The sequence below is a fragment of the Bombina bombina genome, chromosome 1, assembly GCF_027579735.1.
Source record: "Bombina bombina isolate aBomBom1 chromosome 1, aBomBom1.pri, whole genome shotgun sequence".
Lineage (NCBI taxonomy): Eukaryota > Metazoa > Chordata > Amphibia > Anura > Bombinatoridae > Bombina > Bombina bombina.
This window is the reverse complement of record NC_069499.1, coordinates 1,373,012,259-1,373,024,380: the sequence shown is the minus strand read 5'-3', so window position 1 is coordinate 1,373,024,380 and position 12,122 is coordinate 1,373,012,259. Positions and strand designations below refer to the sequence as shown.

The following is a 12,122-nucleotide window of genomic DNA, read 5'->3' as shown; positions in this document are numbered from 1 at the left end:
AAATAGCCTTGGCTTTAATTCTAAACCATTGTATTTTCTGTGCGAAAACTATTGGGTAGATTACGAGTTTTGCGTCATGAGGGGTGCGGTGCTAAAAAGCAGTTTATGCTCACCTCTCACTTACAGACAGCGCTGGTATTACGGGTTTTTTCAAACCCGGCGTTAAAAGACAAGAAGTGAGCGTTGAGCAAAATTTTGCTCCACATCTCATTCCAATACCAGCGCTGCTTAAGTCAGCGGTGAGCTGGTGTAACGTGCTTGTGCACGATTTCCCCATAGGAATCAACGAGGAGAGCCGGCTGAAAAAAAGTCTAACACAAGCAAAAAAGCAGTGTTTAGCTCTTAACGCAGCCCCATTGATTCCTATTGGGAAATAAAATGTAAGTTTACACCTAACACCCTAACATGAACCCCGAGTCTAAACACCAATAATCTTACACTTATTAACCCATAATCTGCCACCCCCGACATCGCTGACACCTACATTATATTATTATCCCTTAATCTGCCACTCTGGTCACCACCGCCACCTACATTATACTTATTAACCGCTAATCTGCCACTCTGAACACCGCCGCCACCTACATTAAATTTATTAAACCCTAATCTGCCGCCCCCAAATGTTGCCGCAACCTACCTACACTTATTAACCCCTAATCTGCCGTCCCCAACGTCACCGCCACTATAATAAACATATTAACCCCTAAACCTAAGTCTAACCCAAACCCTAACACCCCCTAACTTAAATATAATTTAAATAAATCTAAATAAATATAACTATCATTAACTAAATTATTCCTATTTAAAACTAAATACTTACCTATAAAATAAACCCTAAGCTAGCTACAATATAACTAATAGTTACATTGTATCTAGCTTAGGGTTTATTTTTATTTTACAGGCAAGTTTGTATTTATTTTAACTAGGTAGAATAGTTACTAAATAGTTATTAACTATTTACTAACTACCTAGTTAAAATAAATACAAAAGTACCTGTAAAATAAAACCTAACCTAAGTTACAATTACACCTAACACTACACTATAATTAAATTAATTCCCTAAATTAAATACAATTAAATACAATTAAATAAAATTATCTAAAGTTAAAAACCCCCCCACGAAATTACAGAAAATAATAAACAAATTACAAGATTTTTTTTTAACTAATTACACCTAATCTAATCCCCCTAACAAAATAAAAAGCCCCCCCCCCCAAATATAAAAAGCCCTACCCTATACTAAATTACAAATAGCCCTTAAAAGGGCCATTTGCGGGGCATTGCCCCAAAGTAATCAGCTCTTTTACCTGTAAAAAAAATTACAAATCCCCCCAACATTAAAATCCACCACCCACACAACCAACTCTACTATAAAACCCACCCAATACCCCCTTAAAAAAAACACTAACCCCTTGAAGATCACTTTACCGGGAGAAGTCTTCACCCAACCGGGCCGAAGTCCTCAACGAAGCCGGCAGAAGTGGTCCTCCAGACGGGCAGAAGTAGTCCTCCAGATGGGCAGAAGTCTTCATCCAGACGGCATCTTCTATCTTCATCCATCCGACAAGGAGCGGGTCCATCTTCAAGACATCCGACGCAGAGCATCCTCTTAATCCGACGGCTAAAATTGAATGAAGGTTCCTTTAAATGACGTAATCCAAGATGGCGTCCCTTCAATTCCGATTGGCTGATAAAATTCTATCAGCCAATCGGAATTAAGGTAAAAAAAATCCTATTGGCTGATGCAATCGACCAATAGGATTGAGCTGGCATTCTATTAGCTGATTGGAACAGCCAATAGAATGCCAGCTCAATCCTATTGGCTGATTGGATCAGCCAATAGGATTGAACTTCAATCCTATTGGCTGATTGCATCAGCCAATAGGATTTTTTCTACCTTAATTCCGATTGGCTGATAGAATTCTATCAGCCAATCGGAATTGAAGGGACGCCATCTTGGATGACGTCATGTAAAGGAACCTTCATTCAGTCTTAGCCGTCGGATGAAGAGGATGCTCCGCGTCGGATGTCTTGAAGATGGACCCGCTCCGCGCCGAATGGATGAAGATAGAAGATGCCGTCTGGATGAAGACTTCTGACCGTCTGGAGGACCACTTCTGCTGGCTTCGTTGAGGACTTCGGCCCGGTTGGATGAAGACTTCTCCCGGTAAGGTGATCTTCAAGGGGTTAGTGTTAGGTTTTTTAAGGGGGTATTGGGTGGGTTTTAGAGTAGGGTTGGTTGTGTGGGTGGTGGATTTTAATGTTGGGGGGGGATTTGTAATTTTTTTACAGGTAAAAAAGCTGATTACTTTGGGGCAATGCCCAGCAAAAGCCCCTTTTAAGGGCTATTTGTAATTTAGTGTAGGGTAGGGCTTTTTTTATTTTGGGGGGGCTTTTTTATTTTGTTAGGGGGATTAGATTAGGTGTAATTAGTTTAAAAATCTTGTAATTTGTTTATTATTTTCTGTAATTTAGTGGGGATTTTTTTGTACTTTAGATAATTTTATTTAATTGTATTTAATTTAGGGAATTCATTTAATTATAGTGTAGTGTTAGGTGTAATTGTAACTTAGGTTAGGTTTTATTTTACAGGTACTTTTGTATTTATTTTAACTAGGTAGTTAGTAAATAGTTATTAACCATTTAGTAAATATTCTACCTAGTTAAAATAAATACAAACTTGCCTGTAAAATAAAAATAAACCCTAAGCTAGATACAATGTAACTATTAGTTATATTGTAGCTAGCTTAGGGTTTATTTTATAGGTAAGTATTTAGTTTTAAATAGGAATCATTTAGTTAATGATAGTTATATTTATTTAGATTTATTTAAATTATATTTAATTTAGGGGGTATTAGGGTTAGGGTTAGACTTAGATTTAGTGGTTAATAAATTTAATATAGTTGCTGCGACGTTGAGGGCGGCAGATTAGGGGTCAATAAATGTAGGTAGGTGTCAGCGATGTTAGGGGCAGCAGATTAAGGGTTAATAATATTTAACTAGTGTTTGCGAGGCAGGAGTGTGGCGGTTTAGGGGTTAATATATTTATTATAGTGGCGGCGATGTCCGGTTCGGCAGATTAGGGGTTAAATTTTTTTTAGTGTTTACGATGCGGGAGGGCCTTGGTTTAGGGGTTAATAGGTAGTTTATGGGTGTTAGTATACTTTTTAGCACTTTAGTTAAGAGTTTTATGCTACGGCGTTGTAGTGTAGAACTCTTAACTACTGACTTTAAAATGCGGTACCAGTCTTGACAGGAGAGGGTCTACCACTCACTTTTTGTCAGACTCGTAATACCGGCGCTATGCAAGTCCCATTGAAAAAAGAGGATACGCAATTTACGTAAGTGGATTTGCGGTATTTCCAAGTCTGGCCAAAAAAGTGAGCGGTGAGTCTGTACCTTCAAGACTTGTAATACCAGCGGTAGGAAAAAAGCAGTATTGGGACTGGCCAATGCTGCTTTTTAAGCCTAATGCAAAACTCGTAATCTAGCCGATTGTATGCTATATTGGGAGATTTTTTAATTTGTGTATTGTACCATTAAAGAGCAGAAAATATTTAGTAAAGCAGCTTTAATTAATAATGCATTTAACAGGAGGAGAGTCAAGATAAATGCACAAAAATACTTAAATACTTATTTAATGTTTCAGATAGAGCATGCAATTTTAAGCAACTTTCTAATTTACTCTTATTATGAATTTTCTTCTATCTCTTTTTATCTTTATTTAAAAAGCAGGAATGTATAGCTTAGGAGCCAAACCATCTTAGGTTCAGCACCCTGGATAGCGCTTGCTTATTGGTGGCTTTATATTATCATATTTCAGTTGTGTGCAAGTTTCATAGTTTAAAAGTGTGTTTTGAGCTATATATTTATTTATATTTTAAACTAACCCAAAAAAGTGCAAAAAAACAAACAAACAATCTTGTATATTAACAAGAAAACTGTGTGCGCACAATTACCAGTTTAGAAACTGTATATAATAGGAACAGGCTAAGAGGTTACGTGTTGGTGGTTAGTAAGGACCTTGGGGAATGGCCAGGTAGTGAGAGTGGGTGGGGCTTGACATTTATAAGTCACAAGCTGAAGCCTATTTTACCCTTTTTTCTATCAGTAAACTAAACTCCTTCCCTTATTTGTTGTTGCTTTTTTCATTTTTGTTCCTCCTTTGTTTTCTTTTCAGATGCTGCAATACATATTCCTGCTAGCAAAGTGAACTCTTAGTTTATAGTTTTTAGGTCAGGCTAAAAGGACCAGTAAATACAGTAGATAACAAGACAATGATGTAGCACTTCGTCTGAAATCTACTACTCATTTAAAGTTATGACTATTTCCACTCCTCCTGTATCATGTGACAGCCATCAGCCAATCACAAATGCATATACCTATATTCTGTGAATTCTTGCACATGCTCAGTAGGAGCTGGTGACTCAAAAAATTTAAATATAAAAAAAAACTGTGCACATTTTGTTAATGGAAGTAAATTGGAAAGTTGTTTAAAATTGTGTGCTCTAAACATGAAACATGAAAGTGTAATTTTGACTTGAGTCTCCCTTTAAGTGTATCATATTTAGCTGTTGATTAGTCAGTTGGCTGTGATTTGTTTGTACCTGTAGATGGTAGTTAAAGGGACACTGAACCCAATTTTTTTATTTCATGATTCATATAGAGCATGCAATTTTAAGCAACTTTCTAATTTACTTCTATTATCAATTTTTCTTCGTTCTCTTGCTGTCTTTATTTTAAAAAGAAGGCATCTAAGCTTTTTTTTGGTTTAGTACTCTGGACAGCACTTTTTATTGGTGGATGAATTTATCCACCAATCAGCAAGGACAACCCAGGTTGTTTACCAAAAATGGGCCGGCATCTAAATTTACATTTTTGCATTTCAAATAAAGATACCAAGAGAATAAAGAACATTTGCTAATAGGAGAAAATTAGAAAGTTGCTTAAAATTTCATGCTCTATCTGAATCATGAAAGAAAAAATTTGGGTTCAGTGTCCCTTTAAACCATGCTGAGGCCGTTGTATTGGGCTCAATGGACAAGTATGGTAGGTTAAGGGTTCGATTTGGTTTTGTAGAAAACAGTGAGCAGTTACCCACTTAGGTCAGGTAAGAGTATAGATACCACTATAGAATAGAGTTACTTATGGATAAGAAGGTGCCCTTCTTGGAAGCAATAAGACATTTACAGGCCTATTTCTGTATTAAGTTAGTATTTATTTTGTTAATTAAGTTAATTTATTTCAGTAGTTCTTCTGTTTGTATCAAAATTTAATATTGATTTTGTGTTTTTACTATTAGCTATTAGCTATTCACCTTAAAATGTTAACAGTGAAAATGGTGTGTGGTCACAACAAACCAAAATAAAAAAAGTCATGAAAAAATCTACATGGAAGCTGTTTTTTAATGGATTGGAATAACACTAAAACCTTTTCTCAATGTATGGATAAAATTAACCCGAAATCGAAGCCTCTAGGAAAACTACATGTTTATTGGATCTAGTAATAAGTTCAGGCCTGAGGAAGAGAGGAAACTCTCAAAGCTTTTTTCTTCTTCTTCTTAAAATGTATTGTTAGTCTTGTTAGTCCTAAAAAAACGTATCACTACTCACTGCAATATCCGTGTTATTTTGACATTTAATAGTTTAGTAATGGTGTGAGTGACATGCATGTGCCCGTTTCCAATACAATGTAAAACTTCCTATTCACCCCAATTTTGTTTTTATAGCTTCAAACACCACTTCTGAGTGACCAGTCTATTATAAGTTAGGGGTGTCCAGCTTTTTTATAGGAGGGGGTACTTTGATTTTTATTTACTTGGAATGCTAATGAGGAGATAATCAAAGTTTTGATTTGCACATGTGCTGGCAACGTGATGTAATACAATTCAATGGGCTAGATTACAAGTGAGACGCAAACTGTTTTGCGCAATCGATATCGTCTTTTCGCGAGCATTTTTAATTGCGCTAAATTGTGCAAACTTAATTTAATCCTTATCGTGATTTCAGAGCTGTGGTAAAGTACCGTAAACTGTTTTCCAAAATTAAAAAGTTGCTCAAAACACAAAAAAATCCATTACAAAGTACAGTTACACTCATAATAACACTGTCTAATAAAAATTATTCACAAAAAATATTGCATTAAAAAGTTATAAAGGCTCAAAGATATGAGATCTTGGGTGTAAGAAAAAAAAAAGCAGTTGAAGGGCTTTAACATTGAGATATATACATGTCTATAGATGTATATGTATGTATATATATACTTATCTATATATATAAATACAAACATATGTCTCCTCAGCACTAAATATGAATCAATGTAATCAATACCAAGTGAATGTGCATCAAAGTAATGAATTTAATAAATAAACAAAACATGTAAACAAGAAGTATCCTAATTGTAATCCATAAACAAAACGCAAATGCAGACAAACAAACATAAAAAAGGAAAAAAATGGGCGTCCCCAGTAATAAGGCAGCAAACAAAACTGTGGATGTCAGACCCTAAAATCAGAGCCAAAAAGATACCATGGATCTAGCTCTGATTTAGGGTCTGAAAGTTTTTTCCTTTTTTATGTTTGTTTGTCTGCATTTGCGTTTTGTTTATGGATTACAATTAGGATACTTCTTGTTTACATGTTTTGTTCATTTATTAAATTCATTACTTTGATGCATATTCACTTGGTATTGATTACATTGATTCATATTTAGTGCGGAGGAGACATATGTTTGTATTTATACTATTTTGGGGGTATGTAGGTATGGGTGTACCCTAGTCTCGAGCACTTATTAACAAATACATAGTTGATGTATAGATCACTTAGCACCAGTGCTTATCCTTCTATATTTTGTTGATATATATATATATATATATATATATATATATATATATATATATGTCTGTATATGTCTACATATGTGTTAATGTATTATTATGTATATATGTATTTACAGACATATATACAAATATAAATACATTAATATGTATGTATACATATTAATCATGTCGGGTATGTGCATATTACAGTATGCAATCATGTTTGCGTATATTACAGTATACGATCGGGTATGCACATATTACAAAAAAACATGTTTAAGAACATTTGAATATGAAATATTAATATTTTCATGTTGGGCTATTGCAAATATGTAAATGTAGCCACCAATCAGCAAGCGCTACCCAGGTTTATGAACCAAAAATGGGCTGGCTCCTAAGCTTATATTCCTGCTTTTTCAAATAAAGATACCAAGAGAATGAAGAAAATGTTTTAATAGGACTAAATTAGAAAGTTGCTTAAAATTTAATGCTCTATCTGAATCATGAAAGAAAACATTTGGGTTTCATATCCCTTTAAAGATAGCTGCATCCCTATGTGATACATTTATTTATCAGTAATAGAGGTAAAACATATAATCATGTAAACACAATTTGTTGTATATTTGTTGTATATAGTGCATTACTATTATTTTATTATTTACACTATTGCAGTTAACATTTGGGACTTAGTGGGTGCTCTTCTATAGGTAATCCTAAATTTGTACATATGAGACATTTTCACAATAAATATAATTATATATAATATCATTGCTATGCACTGTGGGGAACAAGTTTAAATAATTTAGCTAAGAGTATGTTAAAATGAAAGATTAGATTAGGGATGGCACAGTGCCCATTTTGAGTAGTTTAGTTTATAAAATGTAAATATTTTATTGTTAGAGCAATACAATATCAGATTTCTGGTTATTTTATCTTTGGCACGAAGCATTGGCAGAAATGAAATAAAGGATTACAGATTATCTGTGGTTCATATCATAATCAGAAATAAATTAGAGTATAATTAGTGCGATTTGTAGGCACAGTTGTATGGTATTTCCTTGCTAAAAGATCTGTGCCTTGCTAGATGAGATCACTTTTGACCTTTCTATACCCCATATTACTACTCATATTTTTAATTATATAATTTGCTTCTCCCCAACCCCACCCAGGTGGAATATATTTCATTAATATAAAATTGAAGCACTTGATCCTTTGCCAGCACAGATCTGACACACCTTGCAAACTGCTTTTCATTTTTATCTCCTCCTGATACTTATGCCCATTGAAAGTAGGATCAATGTTCTTGAAGTTGTTTGGACTTATTTTTTATTCCATCTGGGAGACAGGAGTGGCTGACAACAAGTGTAGGCAAAAGGTTTAAAGTGACAAACCAGGTAATTTATTTTAATTTTAAAAAGGGCACTAAACAGAGGTAGAAGAAACAAAATAGTTAAAGAAAAAACATTTTGTGGCAAAATAAAGTTATCTCCTAATATATTAAAGGAAAATTAAACAAATTGTTGAGAAACAGGTGTCTTATCTTGGTGAACAAGCGACCAGAAAGATAAGCAAGTCTGATCTACAGAATAAATGAGAGACCAATAAGTCTATTCTATAGGGAATAGTTAGACTTGATAGCTGCCTCAGCATAAATACTGGATGACCAGCCAACAACTAAAAAGGAGCAGTAGGAAAATACAATGGCTCTCCTACAAAACTCTACGGACTAGATTACAAATGGCGCTCTAACTGTTGCACGTGAGCGATATCGTCTTTTTTGCGCACAACAGAAATAGTGCTCGTATTACAAGTTGAAAGTAAACACGATCACGAGAGCACAATCATATTTTAATGTTTGTCGGGTTAATGCGACTGATAAACTTGCGTACAGGGTAGTGCATTACAAAAAGTTGCACTAAGCACAGCATAAATACATTGATAATTACAGTTGCACTTATATAAACACTATCTGATAAAAAAATTATTCATAAAAATATTTTTAAAAAAAAGTTATAAGGGTTAAAAGGTATTTTGTATATGAAATGGTCTTTGACTGCAATGGGTTGTAATGTAAACATATACATGTCTAAATATGTGTATGTGTGTATATATATATATATATATATATATATATATACACACACATATATATATATGTGTGTGTGTACATATGAATATATGTGTTTTACTGTATATTTACTGTAATACATATTTCACATTCCAATGTTCTTCACGTACAGGAATGTGTTATGTTTATTGTTAATATATATACATATACAGGTGGCCCTCGGTTTACAACGGTTCAATTTACACCGTTTCAGAATAACAACCGTTTTTCCAGTCATATGACTGCTATTGAAAAGCATTGAGAAGGAGTGCATTGATTAAAATAGCCAGTAGGTGGAGCTGTCCGCTTGTGTTGCAGCAAAGCCAAGCAAGCTGAAATTAATCAGTTTAACCAGACCTGAGCTATCGAGTAGATTTCAAGGGAACAGGATCTTCCTGTCTATAAATCAGTCCAGATTGGAATGCATAGAAAGAACTGTTTGCAGAAAAATGCAAGTGAAGTCAGTGTTGTGTGATTATTTTATTAGGTTTATAATGCTGTTTAGAAAATGTTTTTGCTCATTTAACTTAGTTTAATTATATATTCTGTGTTGTGTGATTATTTTATTAGGTTTATAATGCTGTTTAGCATTTAAAGTCTTGATTTCAAAGCTTTAAAAATAATGTGTTACTTATGACAATTTTGAGAGGGGCCTGGAACCTAACTCCCTCACTTCCCATTGACTTACATTATAAACTGGGTTTCAATTTACAACGGTTTTGATTTACAACCATTCCTTCTGGAACCTTACCCCGGCGTAAACTGAGGGCTACCTGTATATATATATATATATATATATATATATATATATATATATATATATATATATACATATATATATATATATATATATATATATATATATATATATAAAGGGTTTTAATATAAACATATACATGTCTAAATATGTTTGTATGTATATATACTATATATACCTATATGTGTATATATATATATATATATATATATGTATACACAAAATAATGTGAAGGGGACGCAATTGCATTTATTTTTATATTTAGAGCTGAGTAATAGTATAGATAACTATTTATATGCAGGCAGGATAGCCTCAGTTAAGTTAAAGATATAGTGGTGCAGACCCTTAAAAAATGTAGCATGGGTTGGCCAAAGAAAAAGCCTCAGGAATGTAATCCTGAATAAAAGACAGGGAAATTCAGCACTCTTTTATTATTTGATAACAGCTCATCTCACTCTATTAAGTCGAAATAGCAAGGTTAGGTTGAGGATGGCGCACCCCCCTCCACTCCAAGAAAGGCACACACAGACTTAGAATTGTAAATTAATAAGTTTTTATAATTATATGCAAGTGAAATACATAAACCTAATGAAAATTAATAAAACAGAACTGAAAGAAATAATAAACAAAACAAATGAACCTGACCGGTCAGGGGTACATGCATAGGTCACTAGTAAAACATCAACAAAATCATACATAGTAGACCATATTCAAGGTCTAGGCCTAGTTGGGCCCTGTCATTAGCTCCGCTCGTGAGCGTAGTAATTAGAGCTGAATCCTTAATAGAAACTTGTCAGGGTTTCAAAAAGGCCAAAAAGTTGAATATTAGTATCTCATAGCAAACCTGGATGAAGCATATGTGAGTGTACAAGCTCAGTTATATAAACAGCGTTTCAAACTTATACCTCATAAGTCCACTTCAGTCATGCTACACCCGGCTGCACACAGCACCCCTGTGAGGGGGAGTAACGCTGGGCAGGTTTTCAAAGGGGATCTAAGCAGACTGTAAAGTGGATCGAATGGATATGTACAGCGTATTATGCATACATGGAATATAACACATCAATAACCACTCTTGATGAAATAGCATGTATGGCACTGCTACAGGCCCCACCATTGACTGTTAGGCAAGCGTGTGAAAGGTCATGCCGGTTGTAGGTTAGAGCAATAGCTGTTGTTAGAGCAAGTTCATCATGCAGTCAGGTTAGTTAAAGCGGCCCAGAACTTCGCCACTCCCATACATTCACTGTAAAAGCTTCCAAGTTTCAAAGATAGTCAGCATGTATAATACGTCAGATATAGATAATGCAGATGACGTCACTTATACAAAGTACCATCGGCAACTTCAACCGAGATTGTCAGACTATAGTTAGCAAGAAGGTCTTATGCCCCCATATTCTTTATCCAAAACAGAAGCTGGCAGAATAAGTATTGCCATTTAGGACAACAGTTCTTTATACAACCTGTCTGTGCATTATCCTCAATTCCTTCAGCACCAGGTAATTTCAGTGTAGGCATACGCTATGCATAGAGACAGCGCGGCGTCTTTGCAAGAGATTTCAATTGACAGCGGCAAATGCATGCATCATGTGACCGGCCAGGATAGCCAATGCCTACGCGCGTTTCACCCGCTTGTCTTCACTTCAGCCCGGTCTTTTATTCAGGATTACATTCCGGAGGCTTTTTCTTTGGCCAACCCATGCTATATATATATATGTATATACCTATAGCTATATATGTAAAGATATGTAATTTACATTAACATTATCATATATATATATATATATATATATATATATTTAATTAAAAAAAATCTATGTGAAGAACACAAGAATGTAAAATATGTTACACAGCGCAAATCTGCCACATCTTGCAAACTGCTTTTAATTTATATCTCCTCTGTAAAAAATTCAAAATAATACATAGAATATATATATATATATATATATATTACAGTGTGTATAATCTATTTTTAATTATTATTATTAATATATTTTAATATTTGATATTTAATATTTCAAGAGCGAGCTTTCATTCTTCTTTTGCTCTTAACCGACATGTGTTAGACCTAAAGCACGAAATCCGGAGTGTGCTACGCATATTTTACATTCCTATGTTCCAGCCATAGAAAAAAGATAATTTTTACTATTAAATGTATATATATATATATATATATATATATATATATATATATATATATATATAAGGTAAATAGTTTGAGTCCAGCACCATAAGTTGTACTTAGTTTTCAGTCTGTATGCTCGTCACCAAGGAGTATCAGCCAAACTCCAATGTATACAGTCCATGTAGAAAACAAGGTAACAGCACCACAGTGCAAAATTCTTCTTTACAGGTGAAAAATGTTCTTTATTTGGGTATAACAACCATAAAAGCGACGTTTCAGACCTACATGGTCCTTAATCATGCATGATTAAGGACCAT

At 34.1% G+C, this 12,122-nt stretch overlaps 1 protein-coding gene across 1 annotated transcript in view; it reads right to left on the bottom strand.

Annotated features, from left to right (window-relative positions):
* LOC128650459 (titin-like) overlaps positions 1-12,122 on the bottom strand; it is a 46,353-nt gene that overhangs the window by 29,298 nt on the left and 4,933 nt on the right. The window lies entirely within an intron of this gene.